This window comes from Pezoporus wallicus, unplaced genomic scaffold (assembly GCF_028554395.1).
Source record: "Pezoporus wallicus isolate ANWC-B61680 ecotype Strahan unplaced genomic scaffold, APGP_CSIRO_Pwel_v1 scaffold_3294, whole genome shotgun sequence".
NCBI classification, from domain to species: domain Eukaryota; kingdom Metazoa; phylum Chordata; class Aves; order Psittaciformes; family Psittacidae; genus Pezoporus; species Pezoporus wallicus.
The window spans coordinates 7,646,000-7,669,795 of NW_026635478.1; the positions used below are offsets into that span (position 1 = coordinate 7,646,000).

Consider the following 23,796-nt stretch of genomic DNA (forward strand, 5'->3'; position numbering starts at 1 on the left):
TACAGTTTTCCTACTAATATGAAAGTTTTATTCCCTCTACTATTATTTATTTTTCATGTTTTCTCATTGGCTGTAAAAGAATTCTCCAAGTTCTTTGAGCCAGTCAGTATGACATACACTAGATAAGAGAGAGAATCCCTCAATAAGTGGCAGGATCAACATCATAGCTGCTATCCTCCTAACTTACAGTCAGATTTAATTGACAGCCTGGAAAAGGCCATCAGAAGCACTTCCCAGTCTTCCTCTTGTCTTGTAAAAACAAGGAAACAAACAAAAAACAAACAGGAAACCACCTCTCCTACAAAGGCAGAACCTAGTAACAGCAGCATCAGACCCATAATTGCTGAGTAAATGACAGGAGATTGGGGAAAAAGCAGATAATCTTCAATTTATCACTTCACTGGTGCATAGGTGTCAACAGTCCTGCTATGTTTATTAAATCAACAAGCAGTCCTGCAATCTATTAGCTACATCTCTTCAACTTTATAATGCTGAAATGTGTAATTAATTGTGTGTTGGTGTTATGTTCTTTGTTCTAAAGTCACAAAAGCTAATCCATTTCTGTGTTCTAGCTAGTTGACTAGCCTGGGAATCTTTGTATATGTTGATCATTCAATGCTAAACAAGTGGATTATTTACATAGAGAGTCATACAGAAGACTTGTAACTCAGAAATTCTGTTCTTGTAAGTACTTTAAAACCAGCTGACCTTAAAGCAAGTGACTGCGTGAATCCAAAAGAAAATACGCTAAGAGAAGATAGCTGGAAATTTCAACAACCTTTTAATCCTCTCACAGTTCTTTATATTACCATAACTCTTCAGGAAATACACCATCAAAATTAGGCAATTACAAACAGATGTGTGGTGTATTTTAAACCCTTGTCAATGTCCTGGTTACTGAGCTAGAATCCCAAACAGCACAAACCCCATGAACTTAGGGGGTCATAATGCTCCCTCATTTACTCAGTTCAAGTAATAAGAACCATATACTACCGGCTTTATTATCAGTGATATCACTTGTGCACCAAGACAGCACTCATCCTACTTTTGTAAGATTTTTTTTTTGTTGTCTTCTCTTGGAATAAGTATAATTTATCCTTGATGATGGAATCAGTGTATGATCCTCTAACCACTCCAAGAAACTCTTCATGCCAACCAGCAGCATAAATGAAACACCATAGTATGAATGTAACTTTGAAATAAGCTAAATCTTACAGTAGTTTTGAATGCAATAGACATGACTACACTTCAGAGTTGAATATGTACCACCAAGATGAATATACAACCAATATGAATTACATCACCATGGAAACTATGCACTCCTGATGTGTGAAACATGTCCAAACATTTACTTTATCTTATAAGCATACATATGTAGTTCTCAAGTACAAGTAAATCTGCAGTTTGTATTTTTAAAGCTCGGTGAATGAACAAGTATAAATCAGGAAAAATATGAGAATAGAGAGGAAAAAATGGGGGACAATATTGCTTTCAGATAGGAAAAAATGGGGGACAATATTCAGATTATATGATGTAAGTACAAACAATTTCATTGAGATTAACATCTTATTAAAACAAAAAAATGAAAGCATAACTCACAGCCTGAACCTAAAAATAGCCAAAGTGGGATTCACCTCATTACCTGCATCAGTCAAAAACTTAGGCATACAAACTCTCCTTTATAGGTAGGCGTCTATTCCAAGGCAGTCTTTCCACCTCTTTCTGTAGTCAGCCTTTCCAAGGGCAAACTCATTCTGCCTGTTGAGGGCACCTACTTCAGGGTCACCATTCCCCCTTCAGAGGGAGGTACCAAAATTTCAGATGACTAAAACTACACAACACAAATCTAAGGTTTCTGTTACTATGACTGCTTCTCAGTATCCTAATTTACTTAGATGACTGCAAAGATAGTGAAAACCTACATCAAATCTGAGATATCTGAGGTGGCTAAATTCTGAAATCTGGCTCTTCGAATGACATTCCCAGCCTTTCTTCAAAAATCTTAATATTCAAAAATATGGAAAATATTTTTATTACTAGCTTCTATTGCCCTTTACAGAACTCCCTGGGAGTAGGAAACACTGGCTCCTTTTTTGTAACAAAATATGAGTAACATTTAATTGACTGATTTATGTATATTTTATTCCTGCTTAACATTAAAAATAATTTTTAAACTACACAAAAAAGATAAAATGAGAACTAAAAGGTACATGAGGGTCTGGGAAAAAAAAAATGCACATATTCTAGAGTAATCAAATTTATTTGGTTTGCTTTTCAGGCACATAATTTTAGAAAGGGATATTCACAGAAAAAAAAATCAACTGGGAGAAAAACATGACTAAAAATGTTCTGAGAAAAATGCAGTCTGTAAAAAAGATGCTTTATGTCTTCTTTACAAGGCAAATGAACTGAACCACATGAAAGACAGAATTTTTATATTACGTTAAATCTTTTATTAAGCTTCATGAGAAATATTTCTGTTAAATGAGACGTTAAAAAAGAAAGAAAAAAGATCCTCCTCATACTTGATTGCTATTCCATCAATAGCTGATGCACAATTAGAGGAAAAGGCACAACAAGCCATGAATTTCAAAATAAAGGTAGAAGAAAATAATGTAACAAAAAAAAATCTGTAAATGTATGAATGTTACATCATTCCTTCAGCTAGCTCAAATTTGTATTTACTCAAGTCTGTGCAGACTCCTTTTTCTGTACAAATAAAACAAGTGTTTGAGGAACCTCTCTCTTTTTTATTTCCCGTATCAGTTGAATTAAATTGTAATATATTACTTTTTAAAAAATCTAGATTCCCTTCTAAGTAATTAAATACATCTTTCTGAAGAGAAATTAATATGTTTCAGCAAGAAAAGTTCTGAATATAACCAGATAAACCCAGCAACTATAAGAAAGGCCATTCAATCTTTAGTGATAACTTCTGTGTAAAATCACAGAGGTCTGCTCAGCTAGAAACACTGCTACGACTGCCAGATTGAGAAAATAGTAAAAACTGTCTTTCTGGCAGATATTGTGGTGGTATGCTGCATCTCTAAAAACAGCATATCACTAAGAAGTTGTAACAGAACTGGCTCTCTCATAGGTACGTAGGATACATCACATACCTGCCATCATGGTGAAATCTTGGCACAGCTTGTTTGTGTTCCAGAAGGCAATACAAGTCAGGCAATTGACCAGTCCGAATGCAAGGCCTAAGAAATAAAAGCAAAAAATTCCGTCAGCATTCACATTTGCAGTGTTTGAAAACAAAGATGTCTTCCATGTCATGCTATCAATCACCCTGCTTTTATGCACTATCTATCATTTAGTTTGTTCCATGACAGAAAGGGCAAAAAACATTCAGACCTCATTTAGGCTCATACAATTCAACAGTGAGATCTGAAGAGAAGAATTAAGTCCACATATGATTGAAACATACTGTCATGAGCATTTTGCCAAACCATCTATCATCCTGGCACTGTACATTGCCACATATTTTTGTATGCTACTTGATAAAGATTTTCTAGCCAATATACCCATCTGTCATGTATGTGAAAATAATCCCATACAAATAAAACAAGAGAAATATGCTTAAGAAGCTAGAAAAAATTTGGTTCTGTAACACTGAACATTTGAAGTTTTATGAACGTCTAACCCCAAAATAACTTTGTTACACATTATTAATTAAGAGTAAATATTTATTGAGAAGTTGTACAAAATATCTTTGAAGACTAGAGCAAATTATACAAAGCAAAAGGTATTTTAAAATAAAGATACATTGAAAATAGTTATCCAAAGAGAAAATCATCTCTAAAGCTGAAAATTCAAAACTTGAAAGAGTCTGGTATGCATTATAATTCAATCTTGATCTAGGAGATCAAAAGGCTATTGCCACAAAACTTATCTGTGGCAATAAATCTCCAGAAGCAAAGTTAGAGTTCACAGTCAATGGAGTAGAACAAAAAACGACTTTTAGGGATTGGGCAATCTGCTCATGACAGTGAAAGAATCAATTTGCTATAGACAGCTTCCTTCTTCTGCTACTGAATGTACTGGTAACTGATTATTTTTAACTTGGATATCAGACTTCTGGAAATTTAAACAATACTTCACCACTACTAAAAATAATGGAAAACTACTCAAATTCAGTTTATAGGGTGACGACATAAGATGTCTGTGTTCACTCAAGTTTTTGCTATTTTACTGAATTCAAGCTCTAAACCAAAATGTTTTGGTTGCCAAAGACATGCCTAAGTTGTCAAAAAGCACTTAGTTGTAACCTATGAAAAGCACTGTGATCACAAATGAAGATGTTACTTTTTCCTCCAAGGGACAATGAACTTGTACTCAGTTTAAAGGTGAAAAACATACACCAAAGGAATATTTTTACATTTAGTAAAGCTATGTATCTTGTAAAATTAAATATCTAAATCCAATTCTTAAATATTGATCTTGTATAATAAGAGCTTAACAGTTTATACTAAAGTGATACTACAAAATTGAAATCCTCAATAAATATTTATACTATTATAAGTCATAAAAAATACATGCCCTACATTAACTTTGTACAAACTACTGAAATATTTGCAGGATAGTGAGTTCTTTTCAGTATAAGGCACTAAAATTCAGCAGACTAATTCACCTCTTCTGAATGCTATACCATACAGAACATCAGTTGTGGAATACATTTTTACCATCCTAAAAGTCTCTAAGAATCTTTCTTCGTCACTTGCAGTTATTCTTCAGCACAAAGTTAATTAGGAAGCGCTAGCTTACATTTTACTTCTTTTTAATCAAAGAAAATAAATGCTACTTCCTAGGCAGGTCAACATAAAAGAAATTAAAAACCTAAAGTTACTTGCTATTATAGTTTAACCTGCCAACTGAAATTATAATAGCAAAAAAGAGCTGATACCCATTTGCTACTCCTTGACAAACTAAGGCATCTATGTATCATGAATAAACCATAGGAATGCTAATGAAACTAGGATCCCTGTGTCTCCAGGGTATCTGCAGAAATCCATTCTGAGTTGCTAGTGCTACACAAAGTGTATAAATTTGAGTGAAAAACTTTCATGGAGTTGGTAGCTGAGTCCTTGCTGTCACCAGATACCTCTCTGAAACTAATCTCTGCAATTGGCATCTTCATGAAGAATCTGAGAAAAGAAAGAGGATCTGAACTACATATGTGTTGGAATTAACTATTGATCTCCTGTATTTCCTACAGATTACAATCTCAAAGAAGGATAACTTAAACTTAATTTTTTTTTCCTGAATACATTAAGCTCTTTTTTTATCTGAACTGCAAGTGATGTAGAGACTTAATTTCCCAAAAGAAAACATTCTCATATCTCTTCTTCATGGTTTTATTAAAAAATAAAGTGCAAAGAAATTGTTAGGAAAAAAAAAATATTGTCTAGGAGAAATCCTGCTCTTTGTGCAGGACTGGTGTAAGATGTTCAATACCAGCTGAAACCCTTCCGATAGAATATTCAAAAATGTCCTGAGAGTCAGTGAGAGAAGTGCCCACAGCCTTCAACCCATTTGGAAGTAAAAGTCCGGACACTTCTCAAGAAAGAAACTATACAAAGGGCCCTATAGAAAGAGAAGGAAGTCCTCTTCATGCATTTTGAGTTTCACCTTCTACAATTAGACACACTACACTGAAAATCATTATTGGCTCAACTTGCTGCTATGGAAACTGTACTGGGTAGCTATTCCCCTTTGGCAATGGAGATGCTCTGATTACAACAGATGAAGGAAACTTGAATTGTCTTTGTTTTCACCTGACCTAATGAAAATTTGTACTTTGGCACTCAAAACAATCCATCACTGTACTTACACAAAAATAAGTTAGAAGAGGCCTCTGTAAAACATGTCACCATTTCTTCATGTTTTTTGTATGAAAAGGACAGAATAAAGTAAGTTCTTTCAATTAAAAAAAAGTGAAATAATGAAGAGTGAAAGAGCAATAGAGAAAAAGAGACTCAATATTAGCAAAAGTGCACTACTGAAAGATAGTGCCTAAGCTTAATAAAAGGCAATTTACATGGCCTCTTTAATTACTAAGTTTGGGCATTGGTAACGCCTGTAGTTTAAGTCAATCTGTATATAAAAATCATTGTTCATCAATACAAATTGGATACATAGTTCAAATACAAAAAAATTAATCCTGGTTGGTTCTACACTTTCTTTACCATATCTAACCACTAATGATTCCATATTAAAGAAGCATTTCCTGAACTACAATTATACTTGCCTAAAAACAGCCATTAAATACTCAGGTAGCTGTTCTAGGAATACTCTTCCCATTCCCCAGTAGGACTAGTTACCTGTGTAGCTGTTTATCTTTGCTCAGCACACTGAAGAGTGCATGGCACAAGACAGAATGCTGTTCTTGGTACATCACAGCGAAAGGGCACCCTTCAACATGATTCATGCTCATGGAGTTAAAAGACAAAAGACATACATCCTGGCTTATGCATTTTCTTTCACAAGACTCACAAGATCTCAGTATAAATGAAAACTGTATTTGCAATATCCACAGAAGATTTTACTTTAAAAAGGAAAAGTCATAGTTGTGTGTATGTACAAGTAAAGCCTCCTTGCTTCTAATATAGTAAATAAATTGTTCAGACTCCAGCTCCCTATAGATAAATACGACCTCTGTAATTGCTGTCAAGGTCAATGAGAACAGGCTAAGTACTTAGATGCTGGATATATAATTTACATCGGCGTGGAGCAATTTTAACATGAAGTTTCAACTTTTCTAGCCTATTTGTTTAATGTTCATTCAAATACTACACTTTTGAAAAATTGTTATTTTGAGGAAATAAAGTTAGCAAGTGAGTCTATTTGGTAACAATTTTTGTCTTCAAGTATGCGTGCTGCCTTTTCTGCAGCCCTTTATAGCAAGATTTAGAAGAACTGTAGATTTGAATAGCTAAAATTAAAGTCAAATGGTATCACCTTCCCTTCTAAAATATCAACAACCCCAAGATGCTCCAGGCTGAAAGAGAAAACAAACAAAAAAAAAAACCACAATCACAAATGAGAACTTTATTTCCTCACAATTTGGTGATAATTTTCTTGTGCAATTAGTTAACTGTTGTCAACATTTATTGAATTTAGCTGAAACGCCTCAATTCCAATGCACAATTTGCAAAGTTCAGTCTCTGGGCTACATCTGTTAACAAAATGCTGCTAAGAGAAAGCAGATTTGTTTAGGTTAGATGGTAATGGGTTCCTGAAATATTCCAGTAGCAAGACTGCATTGGTAGTGAAACTATAAATACCTGTAACGATGAATTCTGACCCAAATGTAGGCTTTATTTACCATTCTTATGTAACACCTCCTTAAATCCACTTGGTGCAGTTTCAAGATGAATGTGACCTGGGATGTTAACAGAACAAAGCTGATCCACACCTCATTAACCAAACCAAAAGAAGCAAAAAGACCAAATTCACCTTCTCTCTTTCTTTTACTTCACACCTGTAGATAAGAAAACACACAGCTCTGGGACTTTGTGAAGCTGATCATAAATGCAGGAAAACAAACAAAAAAAAAATAGATTACTGAATGTGCCCTTTTACAGCTTATAGCTTTGACCTGGAAGAATTAATCAGCCTCCAGCTGGAATTCATGCAACTCTCTGGGCCCAGCCAGTCAGTTTTCAATATACCTCACTGTCCACTTAGCTTACTCATATTTCCTGCTTGTTCATTAAAATATTGTGAGAAATAGCATCAAAAATCTTACTGAAATAAGGCAAACATCATGCATTGCTCTCCTCTCACTCATCAAACCAGTCACCTCATTACAGAAGACTATCAGGTTGGTTAAGCATGATTTCCCCTTCATAAAACCATAATGAATACTTAAAATAAGCTTCTTGTCCTTCACATTTCTGGAAACTGTTTCCAGGATTAGTTGTTCCAACACCACCTCACCTCCTGAGGCTGTCCAACCTGTAATTCCCCTTCTTGAAGTCAGCGGTAACAGTCCTCAGAAACATCCGGATTACCACAGCCTTTCAAAGACAGTCAAGTTGCCTTGCAACAACATCAGACAGATCCCATAGCACTCATGGGTGCAATCCATTATGCCCCATGGACTTACCGATGTCCGATTTTTTTCAAGTGTTCCCTAACCCGACTGTTCTTCACCAAGAGAAAAGTTTGCTGCTTCATACTTTTCATTGGGTCTCAGGGACCTTGTATTCCTGAAAACTTGTCTCTGTATTAAGGGATATCTTAACATATTTACCAAAACCAAAGCATTTCTAGATAAAATTCTATTCCCAACTCTCTCCCACAGAAGACTGCATATGAACAGTAGGATTTTCTTCCAGTACTTCTCTATCCATAGTTAAGTTAGGAACTGCTATTGCACTTTCATGACATTAAGATGATATAAAGTAAAGAAATACTTCTGAAAGCAAAAGAAAGTTTATAGAAGAGCAATTTCATTGACTGAGCTATTATTAAAAAAAAATAATTAAACAAAGTTAAACAAAAAACAATTCCATCTTAAAATACAAGGCCAAGCTGGATGGGGCTTTGAGCAATCTGGTCTAGTGGAAGGTGTCCCTGCCACAGCAGAGAAGTTGGATCTTTAAGGTCTCTTTCAACAAAACTATTCTATGATTACATGAAACATTAGGTTACAAGAAAAGTTCTATTGATTTTAGATGAGTAGCTAAGTATATCAGTTACTTTTAACAGTGATGAAAAGAAATACTACCCTCACACATGAGAGTTTTTTGACTGTTGGATAGGGTTCTTTCCTGATGTGGAATGGAAGCCACAAGCAGATTCAGAGTAACTGAAAGACTAAATACGGAAGCACTAAAAAATATACCACTGTAGTGAGTCTCATGTGAAACCCACCAGAAAAAGCACCCTGTAAAATTCATACAAAAAAAAATCTGCTCCCTTGAGGTCAATCCAGTTCAATCAAGTTCATTAATGTAAGCATAGTAAGTCAAGCATTTACCTAGGTTTATTTTCACTCTGTCCTCCTCCCCTCCAAATCTGAAGTTGCATTACATTTCATTGAGAAAGTGGTTGTGAAAGGAGCTCTGAAATGAGTATCTATTTCTCAAATATGCAACTGCAAAACCACATGATATATGACCTGGGCTTAAGATTGCACATGGCGACCTGGGCTTAAGATTGCACGCAGCAACTTTTGTTATTCACACAGGGGACAGAAAGAAGAAATAAACACATTAGTAAATTTAGATGGATAAGAACAATACACAGCAACAGAGTGAAGGACTGATATTCTATCAATACTCCAAATCAATGCTTTTCACAGTACCATCTGACAAACATCATTTAATGTAACATTAACGGAAAGTATAAACACGATATACAGACATATGCACTTCCAGATTCTGTGGTTCTTAAAATAATTTCTAATGAAGGCTTGGAAAATGACTTCAGGGATACTGCCAGGTAAGATTATGATGGTGTCTCTGCAAGATCTTGATAACATGCTTAATAACCATTGAAAAACAAGAAATTCTGCTGTGCCAGACTTCAATTAAGGACAAACTTTGAAACTAGAGGGTTTTGTTGTATACACAAGAAAGCTGCAACAAATTACATACATGCATCGTAAGTACCAGAAGTGTTCTTTCACACATGAAAAAATATTGTCTGTTGAGGACAAAAGAAAGTATGGATCCAAAATCTGGGTGCCAGACATGCTGCAAAACTGCACAAAAGCATGGAGAGGGGAAGGAAGGGGAAAAAAAGAATGCAAAACCAGAAAAAAACCCAAACCCACACAGTGACCAGCTGCAACAAGCCAACAAATACCTCAATGAAAAGCAAAGTTTTTCCTTAGTGACAGCTGGAAATAGAGTAAATGTTGGGACCTACTGTAGACAGAAGTAAAGATGACCCCAAAAATGTAACAGGCCTATTATGGAAGTGACAAGAAAATAAGCTTTACAAAAATCAACACATGGAATGGAACTGTTCCTCCAGCTAATAAGTGCTGGGTTTTTAAGTATTAAAGATGTTCCAGCCTTCTCTTCCCCTTCCCCCCCACCCCTTCTTTCTACAGGGAACCCTCGAGAACAGGGGTGGGGTGCCCATCAGGCAGCCTAGCTAACTGTCCCAGAAGTAGTTATGTAGTTATAAGATGTTTACCAACCAAAACCACTACCATTGTCATGATGCAGTTAAGCAAATTAAGTTTCTTCAACCATCTTTGCTACAAGCCTCTATATTCAAATTTTGTGGCAAGTCTTTTCTTCTGTGATCTTAATCTAAAAATTCAAAATGATGTCATTAATAAATATAAAATTCCATTAATCTACAGAAAAAAAGTATATTTCTTCCATCATAAAATAATAACATAATCCCATGTTTCCTTTCATTTTGTACTAATTGAAAAGACAAAGAATCAGATGCCAGCATTTGCTTGCTTCCTTGACTTTTTATTTAAGGGGTTTTATGAGTTTTAAAGTACTCTAAGAAATACTAACCTCAGTATAAGTAGAACACCTAAACAAACCCAAGTTACAGAATTAATTACAGAAGCAAATTCTCATGACAATTTTCACAGGTTTTCACTCTGGATTCATCGTGTATCAGAAAACTCCCGTAATGTATGTACATCTGTATTGCTAGCCCTCTTTGGCAGGGGAACTCTATAGTTACAGACACAACAGAAGTATCATATTGGAGAAGGCCAGACATACATGGCCAGAACATAATCACCAAGCAGAGGGCAATAACCTTGGAATAGAAAAAAAAGAGAATGGCAAATCTTGTCATTCGCAGTAAGGAGGAAAGCCATTCGCTGCAAAACCGAGAAAAACCAATTTAGAAAGGAACCCAGCTAACCTCCAATTAGCTATAAAGTTGTTCTTTCACTGTGTATGGTCTGTGTGTCTTTAGGAGGAATATTAACTTCTTGCAGCATGTTTGGACATGTAATCACTTTGGGATCAAAATAATACTCCTGGCTTTCCTATGCAGTAGTAAAATATAGCACCAATAGGTTTATCAACTACTGTTTACATAATATGACTCATAAAGTGTTGTTTCAATGCCATTCTTCCATACACATAAAGGGGGAAGATAGTAACTCCATTCCCAAATGAAAGAGTGACAGCTATTCAAAGGTGGGGAACCGCCTACAGACACCAATTCAATAGTGCTGCACCTGTCCACTTTAGACCTGAATTTGACCCAAAATACCAATCTGGAAGAAAACCAAATAAGTTATTTGAAAATACTTTATTAAAAGTAGTGAATGCATTAAAGTCAAAATAAGAATCGTTATTCTCCAAATACTAAGTAGGTTTCACAATTAGAAAATTTTTTAATCAAAGCTTACAAACCATTACAAAAAATACATGATACATACCCCCCTATATGTACATAAATCCCCAACATCCAGTAGGTATTCGACTTCATTTTAGCCATGGAACACAGAAAAATTCAAAGCAAAATGATTTGATTATGGGTTTATGTCAAACCTTGACAAAACCCAGAATACTGAGCTCCCCATTATCATTATTTTGTTTTAATGCTGTTGCATTAAGGTAAAAATCTGTTTGCTGCAAAACCTTAGATAGGGTTCCCCCAAGCTTTGGGCAGAGATTGAGTTAACTTATAGCAGACACTAAGCTCACAACCATCTAACAAAATGAACTGCAGTGCTGTTATATTCAATGGGTTTAACAATGCATGCCTTATATACATGTAGCTACAACAGGAAGAAATTTGTATCATCATTTAACTCATGCTTAAGGGGGCCCGCAGGCTCAAAGTGACGGACAGCTCCAGCTCCCCAGACCTCAGACACCTCATCTAGTGCAACTAAAAGATACTTCGTGGTTGCTACAGCTTCAGTGACTTGGGCGAACAGTTTAAAAGTTCATCTGCAGGCTATACAGGAGTCTCACATTATAGAAGACCTTGAGCTGGGATGACATCAGCTGCAAACATGGAACCTTCTTTCTCTATATGAGGAAGAACATCCCTACTAGTTAAGAAAAAGGGAGAAAACTGCACAGTCTGAAGCAAATGTCATTTAGTTTAATAACATAATGAACCCAAAGAATCTTCTTGTTTCTCAGATGTACTTAGGGCAGTGAAAGTAATCACTGTTACACATGTAGCTTGACAATAATTAGCTCAAACATGCTTTAAAAAAAATGCAGTTGTTCAATTAAAAAACCAAAAAAAGAAGACCAATGAGCTGCACCCAGTCTGCAAGTATTTCTAGAACTTTGCTCTGAGTGTCCATGTATATATTGCAGAGAGTTTACCCATCAGTGTAATCTGACAACAACAAACAAAGATTTTAATTTACCTTCATAAGAATACTGTCCACCATAGAAGTCTGTCTCATGTTTCTGTGATACTGCTCTAATTTCAAAAAGCATAAAGGGACACTTAACTGCCTGAAGAGCAATTTAGAAGCCTTCTCCTCCCCTCTTCAGTAGATTTCATAGAGACTTATATTCTCAGCGATCTAGATGTTCAACAAGAGCTGAAAGCATTACAGTTTTTCTAATTTTCGTGCCTATCTGCCTCCATTTACCACCCTTATTGCTTCAGACATGGTAAATTCAGGATGTAATACGCAATTTACCAACTCTTTCAATGAGTTTTAGTAAGTGCACTTGTAAAAAAATAAAAAGTTGGGGGGTGGGGGAAGAAAAGCGAATTTTACTTCTACAAGTCCTTCGGGTTCCATACAGATTCAGATATGGGTGAAGATAACAGTCCTATGCTTTATAGCTGTCTTTATTATTTCTTTACCGAAGCAATAAGTGACTACATGCATTTATTTTGCCTGTTATTTCTATAATTTTCAAACAAAATCTGCCTTTGCCTACAAGCACAAAGCCTGTCTCTACCTACAACTCTCTTAAATGAGGGTTCTGTTAAAGGAAGGGAGTATCTGTACTCCTAGAAGAAATTTGCCTTCAAGAAATGCAAACAAAAAGATGGCAAACACCTGGCAAAGTGGTATTAGAGTTCTTTACCACTGGCGGGGGGGAGGGTAGGAAAGACTTCATTGACACAGTGGCTGAGAGCTATGAAGAATAATTACAGTATGAGGCTGAGAGAAAACAAAATACTGGATAGAGTTGCTGGGAATCTTCTATGGAGTAAAGTCAGAAAGCACAAGGACAAGAAACGAGATAGCAAGACAAAAAGTGAACAAAGGCACTGGGAAAAAGATTGTGTGAAGCAGAAACAGAGGCATCTCGTTACACACAGGGAAAAGAAATTGCAAAGGATGCAGAAAGGTATTCAGGAAATTACATCAGGTAAGCAGAGGTCCTAAGCCAAATTTGATTTACAATTATACATATGCCTTGATGCTGCTTGCTGCCTTTTAGAGATTCAGAGATTATTTTTAGGAAAACTGAGACAATTGTCACCTGAAATTTTTATTTCAGAGTAACATTAAAGGATCAACTGACTCTGCTTCTGTCGCTCTACAACATGCCGTATCATTTAAATAAATGCATTTTGAAAGGACAGATTTTCAACATCATTAAAATAACATATTGGGGATGGGAGAAGGCAGCATTTACACCAACATGACTGCAACTGAACAAAATGTGAAGCAAATAAATCATTTGGCTGCAGTTACAAAAAGCAATTTAGCCACTGGAATTCCATGATGATTTTCTGCTTTCTTGGACAAGAGGGACATGAAAACCTGCTACTGACATCTAAAACACAAAAGAGTATCTGTCAAAATACTGCTCTCTGATCTTAAACTGGCAGGCTTGCAGAGAACAACTCGTGCTTTTAACTAAAGAATGAAACAACTCACTGGTTTCATCAGTTCTTAGCAGCAAATGTTAATACTGCTAACTTAGCAATGCCTGTGTATAAAATAGAATGAAGAAAATCCAATTGATGATCTAACAGTCATGCAACTTTTTTGAGCCAATATCCGCATTTTTGAGTGGTCACGTGAATACCCTTCCCCTCCACATCTCAGCTAAAAATGAGACACCTGTCATATGCAATTACATTACCAAACACAAGACAGAAGCAAAGAATGTAGGACACAGTAAATGAGATAGTCATTTAGTTTGAGTGCAACAGGCAGAAGTATTTGGGTCGGTGATATTAAACACACATGACCAAAATTAACATAAATAATACAAATTATTAAGTAGAATGGCAAATATTTCAAAATTAATAGTTTGAAAATTAAAAAAAAAACAAGAAAAAACCAAAAGTTTACAAAACTTGCAATCATTTGCAGTAGTTTCCAGCACTATGCTGCATAAAATAAACTAAATATTTTGTAGACTACACTTGGTTTTAAACTCTATAGTCCACAGCCTGAGAAAAACACACACAAGCTGCAAATAAGTTAACTCAAAAAAATGCATATTGCATGGACTGAGGTTTTCCTGTTTGAGCAAATATTGCACACCAGGAGTTAGTACTATTATTTCTTATAGAAATAAAATAAAATATACAATCTCAAGAAGCCATTTCATACTAACCATTGTGTATCTTTTTCCCTAAGAAACCTCATAGAGAAAGTAGTGAAACAGTGACTGAGAGATTCCAGGGTGCTGGCAGAACTCCCTCATCTCAGAAAGGTCAATTAGACACTTGCTAGTAGGAAAGGCATGCTGTAAATAGAGCGATGATTTGATAAGAGATTGCAGTTAGGTTTGTACAGAAGTGGAAGGCAAAATCCCCAAAGGATATATTGGCAACTTTGGTCTATCAATCCAAAATTACTAAAGATCTTGTTTGTTAAAGAGGAAAGGTGATAGCTCGTTTCATCTTGGGTTTCTAGGTTTTGAGTGTTGTTAACTATCAGTCTTGATTATGCTTATATACTGTTTGTGATGATTGATATACCATAGCCTCTATTCTCTGATGTTATGCCAAATTTCAATTTAAAACTAAAGCAACTGAACATGAGTAAAGACTTCATAGGGATCTCAAACTCTTCAAACAAAAACCTTTGAAGAAACACAGACCAACTCAAATACTAGGCAAATTATTCCTTCACTTCTTCAATGTGTTTCATAATCACAATATTGATTTTATAGATTTATTCAGAAAACTAATATAAATGGTCATGAACACCTAAGCAAATTCTCAGTTTTTACTTAAGCAAATGTTGGCTGATTCTTCATGTCATATTCACCCAGCTGCAATTAGAAATATCTGCAGCAAAGGCCACACCAAATCCCTTGCTGACTAAGTCTTCCCTATAGAGGAATATATATAATAATATTACATATAATCTGCATCTATGGCAATACCCATCTGTTTATAACAAGCAATATAAAAAGGATTAAGTAGGATCTGTGATAAAGATTTGTTCCAATTTAGCACTTCTTAGATGATATGACATCATAGTTAATTCCAAACCTCTTGATGTAGTTAACCTGATTTATAAGAGTATCATATTCCCACTTGGGTACAAGAGAAACAGCATACTAAATATGACAGCTGGCACCCCTCCCAAAGAAACCATCAAATATTCCATTCAAGATCTGAAACTGTAATTACCCATTTAAAAAAAAACCTCACACATGAACATACCCATTTGCTGTTTCAACAAAGCACTTCTAATATTAGAGTTACAGCTCTCCCATACAAATTAATTCCTTGTTTCACTTTGTCATCATGTATGTAATAAGAGATATTAAATTTGAATGTAACAAAAATCACCCATTATTAATAGATTGCATTAATTACCTTAGTAATGACTTTCATTCTACAAAACAAGGAACACTTAAGATTTTAGGATGGAATCAAACTTTCATTGAGTCAATGTAGCCAACTCATACATATTGTTCCCAAAGTAGGAACCTAAACCTAAATTCTTTCCGGGCAATAGGCGCAATCTCTCGTAACTGTTGCAAAATGTAGCCTCTTCTATCAGTTCACTTTATCCTATATTTTCAAGTATTCCTCCACAGAAGCTTCTGCCATTGACTGCAGCCTCTAAGTAAAGAAATAAAATTTCCTTCTTTCAATTTGTGCCACAGTAGAACAGATAGCATGGCCAATCTGCACAAAAATAACAATAATAATCCAGTTAAGCACTGCACTATTGTTACACTAGGAAAACTGCAGAAGGAAAACCATATCAGACAAGTTTTACATAAAATCCCAAATGCAAGACATTATAGGAAAAAAAAAAGTTATTTTAGCTTGCTCAGAATAGAACAGAAAGAATATGAAACCGTCTCTACTCAATACCTAAAAAGCAGACAAAAATATACTTACTAAATTCACTGCATAAACTCTCCACGTACCAGTGCTGTTTCAACACTGCTACACTCCCTTTACATCCAAAAGATGAAAACAGAAATAGCTTAGTATTCAGATGTCTGCAACTGTGAGGACTGGAATTCCAGTCACTTGCTCTGTTAAATCTAAGCAAAGCTTGATGATCTTATGCAATACTTGTTTCATGGATTGCATCAAACATTTATTTTGTGAAAGATATAGATGATTTTAAGTAGAGATTTTATCTTTTCAGATCCTAGTCAGAATTAGCAGTACAAATGTACAGGGTGTTTGGCTGCTACTGAACTGGTTTGGTTATGTAACACACTTCTTCAACTGAAAGCAGGGAGTTTGCACTGGTGACACCAATAATGAAATACGATCTTTTTGTTGAAAGGTGTAGGACATAACTAAAGCCATAAATCATTAATCTTTCTGAATGCAAACTCAAAAGCATGCTTTTCTTTCCCTCGGCTGGCCATCAAACATCCATCCTCAGTAGGGCCAAAGCACACAGTTCTTCCAACGGATACTTCCAAAATATCTTTTTCCACAGGATCTGCTGCGGGGATTTAGTGCTGTCCCTGGACCCTGTATCATTTTCTCCTTTCAACATTTTTTATTTATTTTTTTCCCTTCTCTCTCGACTCAATACCCCACAGCAGCACTACAATTACACTTCCTCACACTGCAAAATGGGATTTAATCACCTTAATGGACATAGGAGCAGAACAATGTGAAAACTCTATGGAGGAAGATTGTACTGTCTCTAGAAAGATGAGTAGGCCCACATAGAATGCACCTTTTGACATGCATGACAAATCTTGTTCTTCAAGAGACAATCTACACCCCTTAGAAGGCAGACTCATTCAAATTCAACTGTATTATCCCTGAAGAGGCTACAGTGACCTCCACTTCTAGTATCATATTAACACTTTGGATTAAAATATGGAATTTGGGGGAAGAGAGAAATTAATTGCAGGGGTTGGAAGAGAATCCATTCTGTAAATAGAAATAGGGTCAGGGCAAACACTGTCAGTGAGCTGTCATTAAAACCACTTTTCTGTTGCTATTGATAGCTAGTTTTTCTAACAAAAAATTATAAAATCAGGCCGATGTGTGGCAGCACATAAAATGTATTAATTTTAGTTAACGTTAAGAGTAGCCTATATCTTCAAGAAATTAGAATGTCTTTTTTTTTTCTTAATATTACTCCAGAAATCCCTTACAAAAATCTGTAACATGCAGGCGGTATGAATTTCAGAAATTGCAGTAAAATTTGTTTCCTTAGCGACATAGGTTATGGAACCCAGCCATCCACATGTGATCTGGAATGGAACTTGGCACAAACATATTTTAGCAGACAGCACTTTGTCTCTGAAAGAGATACTCCAAAAATTTGGTTTAGCAATGTCTAGGTAGGTGGTTTTGACCAACGCAGTGAGGCTGCAGCATGAACAAAACCCTTTACAGACACCAAAGAAATGTCCAGGAGAGACAGTACATCCACAAGAAAGATTTTCTTGCTGTCTGATAAGGGCTGACCTCACACATTATGAAGATAACAATGCAAGTTCTTTCCTTTATTCAGACATTCCTTCTTCCAAACTGCTGTTAAAAACTTGCTTAAGTGTTTCAGTTTATTTGTGATGGGCCAAGCTTCTCTTTCCCTCAATACCATATTCCTCGTATACTTCCAATAATCCCTATGCTTCTACCACCACCAATTATTTTTGCCTTGCCTACTTGCTGGGCAAGTGCTGGTCTATGTCATAGCTGTAAGGTTGCTAAGGCTGCGCTTGCAAAGTGACTGACAGTTGTACCTGTTCTGAAAGTGAGACCAAACAGAGCAGTCTGCATTTCTGATGCTTCAGGGCTGCACAAGGCCTTAGTATATTGAGCAGGCCTTGTGTAAAATGCAGTACCAGAGCAGCAACCCCTCTGTCAAACCTGCTTAAAACTGGTATCAGTTCAGAGGTTTTTAAACAGGTACATGGAAGACAGACATGGCACTATTGACTAATTCTCTTCTCCTTAGAAAATCAGGTTAAAATAGAAGTTTGGAGTACTATTAGTTTCAAAGAAGTTTTCCTCTGAAATTACAAAACTAAGATGGGAGTCCAATTCAACAGCACTGAAATTTATAGTCTGAAGGTTTGAGTTTTAAAATAAGAGACAGAACTACCACAAAAATTCTGTGGTGCATGGAAGATGGGACATATTAAAACTCTGGTTTTGTGTATTTATGAAAGCAGTTAAGAAACATTAGCCAAAAAGATTCACGACAACAGAACAGCTAAAATGATTACAGGTGAAGACTGTAATGTGGAAAAATAAGCATTTTGTGTAAAATCACAAATATTAAACTACATGAATGAAATTTATAATTATTCATTTTCTTTATAAAAAATAATTTTTAAAAATTAAATATTCTGAGTTACTAGTGTCATTTTCTTTGTTTCCTGTTATGTTTCTTGGTTGACTCACAATCCCAGATAGGGTCTGATCCAATAAAAGCTTCCAGATGTATAGCTCTTGTTTAATACTCCACTTATAAATAAATCTTATTCCCAGTAGTTACTGTTTGTATAACCCTTCTGAGTTCAGACTTTAAAAATAAATAAATAAATAAAAAGAGTCCAAATCCATTAGAAAGTTATTAACTTCCTTATTCCCTGTCAGAGATAAAAGAACACAGGCCTAGGCCATCAATCAATGTATGCAGATCATCCATTTTAGTAAGGTAAAATTCCCTCTGACATCCATGGAAGTTGGGATCTCATCCAGGTTATTAACAGTCTGACTCAGGACCACTGAGAAGGGGAGTGTGGGATATAGAGTGACAATCTCCTGAATCTTTCCACTGCCCCACGGAAATAGTCCATTCTTAGATGCTTAGTCTATGCCATTGTGCATTACCTACCATCCTATTGTTAATAGAGTAAATAGCCCACAGATGTTAAAGGGACAGAATAAAGCTTTTACCCAATTGTGCATGTAACAGAAAAAGGAGAGCGCTTAGATTTACTTACAGCGTTCTTTCACTGGCCCACAAGTGGAGCTAGCCTTCAGTTTCATGCAATACAGTAGATTGTTTTCCATGCCACCTAGCAATCTTTTGGACATCAATTCAGTTATTTCTGGGTTTTCTTATCACTTCTAAACCTTCCTTGCAACTCAGTCCAGGAGCTCAGCAAGATAACAGACATGGCTGTGCTAAAAGCTACTTTCAGAAAACTGCTGTAATCGGGTCCACAATGCTGACAGGCCTTCTATGCCTCTTTGTATGTCAAGAAATCAAATGAAGCCTTTTAGTGAGGCAAGAAGCATGATGTGATCACCCCAACTTAACTCTCTGCAAAACCAGTAATAGTAGCTTCTACTATTACACAAAAATCCAAAGTGCCTCTCAGGTAATTCACCCTTTCCAGACAAGCACAAGTAAATATACACACTGAAAACTGCTATAGAAGGATGTTCAAGGATCTCAGTAGATTCTTCGTCTTCTTTTCTCTGTTTCCTTGCAACAGAACAACTGACTTTTTTTGAGCTACATCATTTTGCCTCTTTTGAGGAAAAGAAATCAAGTATTTTCTCCTAAAAATAATTTTAAAGTTACTTTATTAACGTAAACTTTAAAATAAGAAAACAGAAAAGTAAAAGTAATAGCACATTCCAGACAGTTTATTAAGTAAAATACAAAAGCACCTCTTGGGTGCTGGAAGCATTCATGCTTCAGCCTTATGCCTTTACAGTGGCCCCGTCATGTGTTAATGATTACATATATTCATTCACTACCAAAAATAGTTTCTCTAGAATTATGCGCAAAGAACATTTGTCCGCAGTGAATTTCAAGCTTGGCTAGTCTTCTTGGGTTAGAGTTACTCCTAATTTTACAGTGGCAAAAATCCAGAAGTCAATTTTGTGTTAGCAGTTTATCTTTTATGTCAGAAAAATGTATTCATTCATTCAAAAGTTAGGACAGTAGCAGCACCTAAACTTACAATCTCTACTTTATCTGTGGAACCAGGTATCGCAATATACAGGTTACTATATAAAAATCCTAGTTAGTTTGTCTGGAAAAAGCATCTTTCTCTCTCCCTCTTAGCTTCTCCTCTCATTTTGGTCTCCTCAGGAAACCTCAAGTAAGATCTTTTTGATCACTTTCACATGTCTTAAAAAATTAGTATATACTATCAATACTGAAACATTTGCAAGCTTAGTAAGTAATGCTTACAAAACCAGTAGAAAGGGAAATATACAAAAAAAAAAAATTCTACCCTTATTATGCTGTCTTACAAAATATGAGTGCTGGGGCGAAGAGGGGAAGTTGCTGCACATTTTTCCAAGTACAGCCGTATATTACTTAAAGTGTAAAACATTTTACACACATTTTAAAAGTTAGCTGCATAGAAGCCTTTCAAAGATTTCTTGGTGTTGCTTTGAAGTCCTCTATTCCACCATCCCTCCCCCCCCCCCCCCCTTTTTTTTTTTGGATGCAGAATAAAATTGCTCCATTCCTGCTTGGAATCCAAAGGAGAACAGGAAGTAACGTTTGAGCTCCATAGAGATTCATTTTTATTTGCTTACAGGACGTGGCGGATTCAAAAACTGGCTTCATTTTTCAGTATCCTTAAAGGACCTAACTTTTTCTTTTTTTCTTTTTGGCAGGGAGCATGGTTGGAACTTCAAGTTCAGCCAAAATAGACAATAAAACAGTAAGAAGGCATAATGCCAAAAATGCAAAGGCATCAGCGTCCAGAGCATAATTCCACCCTTTTTTCTCTCCCCTGCGCCCCCCCCCCCAATGATTTACACAGGAAAACGTAAAAAACAGAACAGAAAACTCTCTTTGTCCTAAAATGAACTTCTCATAGTTTAGAACAGCCTAGGAACATCTCAGACCCACTGGAGGCGAGCTAAAGAATGATATTGCTCATTTAAGATGACAGATTTTTTTTTCTAATCCATATGTTTTATTGTTATGTTCTTTTGAATATCATACTTTGTTCTGCTTCTTGGGAGAAAACATTTGTATGGAATAACAACATGTGGAATCTCTCACACAACACAATATGAAATCTAGTTCAAGTGTAGCCTTTTTTTCCTTCTCCCTCATGATACACAGTTTTAAACATTTTCACTGGAAGTAAGTCTGTGCTCGCCTCTAAGCCAAAAAAAGTCTCAATTCATTTTAAAAAACAATTTTATTGTGGCAAAACTGAACTTTTTTTTTTTTTTTTTTGAAGGTCTAACCTGCAAATAGTGCTGTGAAAATGATGTGCAGTGACCAGCAAATAAGTAAAGCTCCTCTGCAAGGATACGTGCAAATGTTTCCTCACATTTGCAACAGGAAGCCAGGCAGGATGGGTCTGGGGGAAGGTCTGGAAGCCGTATAGCAAAAGTGGAGGGAAAGACAAAAATAGCTTTTAAAGAGGATATTGTCTTCCTTGCTGCATTAATTCTTGTTTGGAATTAGAAGCTAACTGTTCAGTATTTCCTTTCCATCATATAAAATTGAACCTATATAATTTGCAGAAAATATCCAGAATCCACACAATGCCTTCTATTTATTAACAAGAGTCAAAGAACTACCTCTGCAGAAGCATGTCTAACTCAGAAACAAAAAAAATGGAAAAAGAGGCTATCTCCCTCATCTAAGTAGTACAAACTGCAACTGAAAAAAAATAACTTTCTGAAGAAAATAAAGAATAACTCTGACACATTAAAAACAATTAAAATCTCAATTAGAGAAAAGAGGTAGACTTCGGGAAGGGTGCAAAAGTGTTTGTGAAGCCAAATGCTAGAAACCTGGGTAACCATAAGGAAAAACACAGAAAATACCAGCAAAGCACTGAGGATTTAAACACCTGGTTTTCACAGGAACTGCGATATGAACTCATTTTGAAACACGTGGGGCAAAATGGCACACTAGTCTGAGCTAGTGAAAATACAAATCGTCCATCAGGATTAGTAGGAGCCTACTAGAAACAACAAGGTGGGGGGGCATGAGGGGAAGGTGAAAAGGAAAAAAACTGTATCTGAGAAAAGTTTCAGGACATTGACATTTCAGGCTGCCATGTTAAGAAAGGAAAATGTAGCAGGTACAGTAAATTTAGATACAAACCAGATGGCATCAGCCTTGCGTTGATCATGTGAATAAACCAATGCAAAACAAAACAAACAGCAAAGCAATCAAAACAAAAAACCTCAAAAACTTCACACACCACACAGACAATCAGGCAAGTAGACCCAGAAAGGATGAAACAGTTGGCTGCTACAGATTATTTAACAAATCCCTGTAATTTTAAAAAGATGAACACTAGATCATCCATCAATTTGGATGCTCAATACACAAGTATTTGCATGAGATGCAGCTTGTTAATGCCATCTCAAAGAACATATGAAGTTACAAGTGTAAAGATCATACAGTGTTTTGGACTAATGTAGACTTCCAATAGAAAAACAAAGTTTAAAAAAAGAAAGATCACAATGGAAGCTGATGATATAGCTGGTAAAACATATCCACTAGGATGCCTAGGTTTCCAGAGGGAAAATCAGGCTTTTGAAGCTCTGCTTCATGTGAGTCATCATAGTATCTTGTGAAAATTTAATTTGAAGTCTCTCATGTATCCATTCTACAAAGGAAGTCCTGCTTCCTGGCTTCACTGTAACATCCCATAATGAACTGTAGCTGATGTCTAGCAGTACATTGTGAAAATGCACCAACCAGCACAATCATTCACTATGCTGCGGCCACAGGAGTTGTGAGATGTTGTTAAATGTGTATCAACAGAGCCTTCTGCAAGCAAATGCGCACATGCTCTGCTTGCTCTCCAGGTTGGCTGGGTACAAGTCAAGTCTTAATGCAGCTCAGGCTTAGTGCTGCACTGACAAAGATGCATTGTTTTGAAGCAGACAAAACTAACACCAGAAGCAATGTAGGCCCACTGATGAACGGGATGGGCGTCCTGGTGACAGAAGGTACAGAGATGGCAGAGTTACTGAATGCCTTCTTTGTCTCTGTCTACTCTGCTGCAGGCAGTCCTGAAGAGCCCTGTACCCCTGAGACCTTAGACGAAGTCAGGTCAACGGAGCAGTTTGCCTTAGTTGATGAGGAATGGGTTAGAGACCAGTTGAGCAATCTGGACATCCATAAATCCATGGGTCCAGATGGGATGCACCCGCGGGTGCTGAGGGAACTGGTGGAAGTCATTGCTAGACCACTCTCCATCATCTTTACCAAGTCTTGGGAAACGGGAGAGGTTCCCGGGGACTGGAGGAAAGCAAATGTCACTCCAGTCTTCAAAAAGGGCAAGAAGGAGAACCCGGGTAACTATAGACCGGTCAGCCTCACCTCCATCCCTGGGAAAGTGATGGAACACCTTATCCTTGGTGCCATCTTAAGGCATATCAAGGGTAAGAGGGTTATGAGGGGCAGTCAACATGACTTCACCAAGGGGAAGTCATGCTTGACCAATCTCTTAGCCTTTTATGAGGAAATAACACGGTGGATGGATGATGGCAGAGCGGTGGATGTGG

General features: G+C 36.3%; 1 long non-coding RNA gene across 1 annotated transcript in view; it reads right to left on the reverse strand.

Moving 5' to 3' along the window:
• Nucleotides 1-1,531: 1,531 nt before the first annotated feature.
• The window catches only part of LOC130608646 (uncharacterized), a 39,072-nt gene continuing 16,807 nt past the window's right edge, over nucleotides 1,532-23,796 (reverse strand). Inside the window, exons 2-3 of the long non-coding RNA XR_008974597.1 lie at nucleotides 3,120-3,206; nucleotides 1,532-1,825 (exon numbers count right to left, since the gene is read on the reverse strand). This is a non-coding gene — a long non-coding RNA (uncharacterized LOC130608646). The remainder of the gene's footprint in view (nucleotides 1,826-3,119; nucleotides 3,207-23,796) is intronic.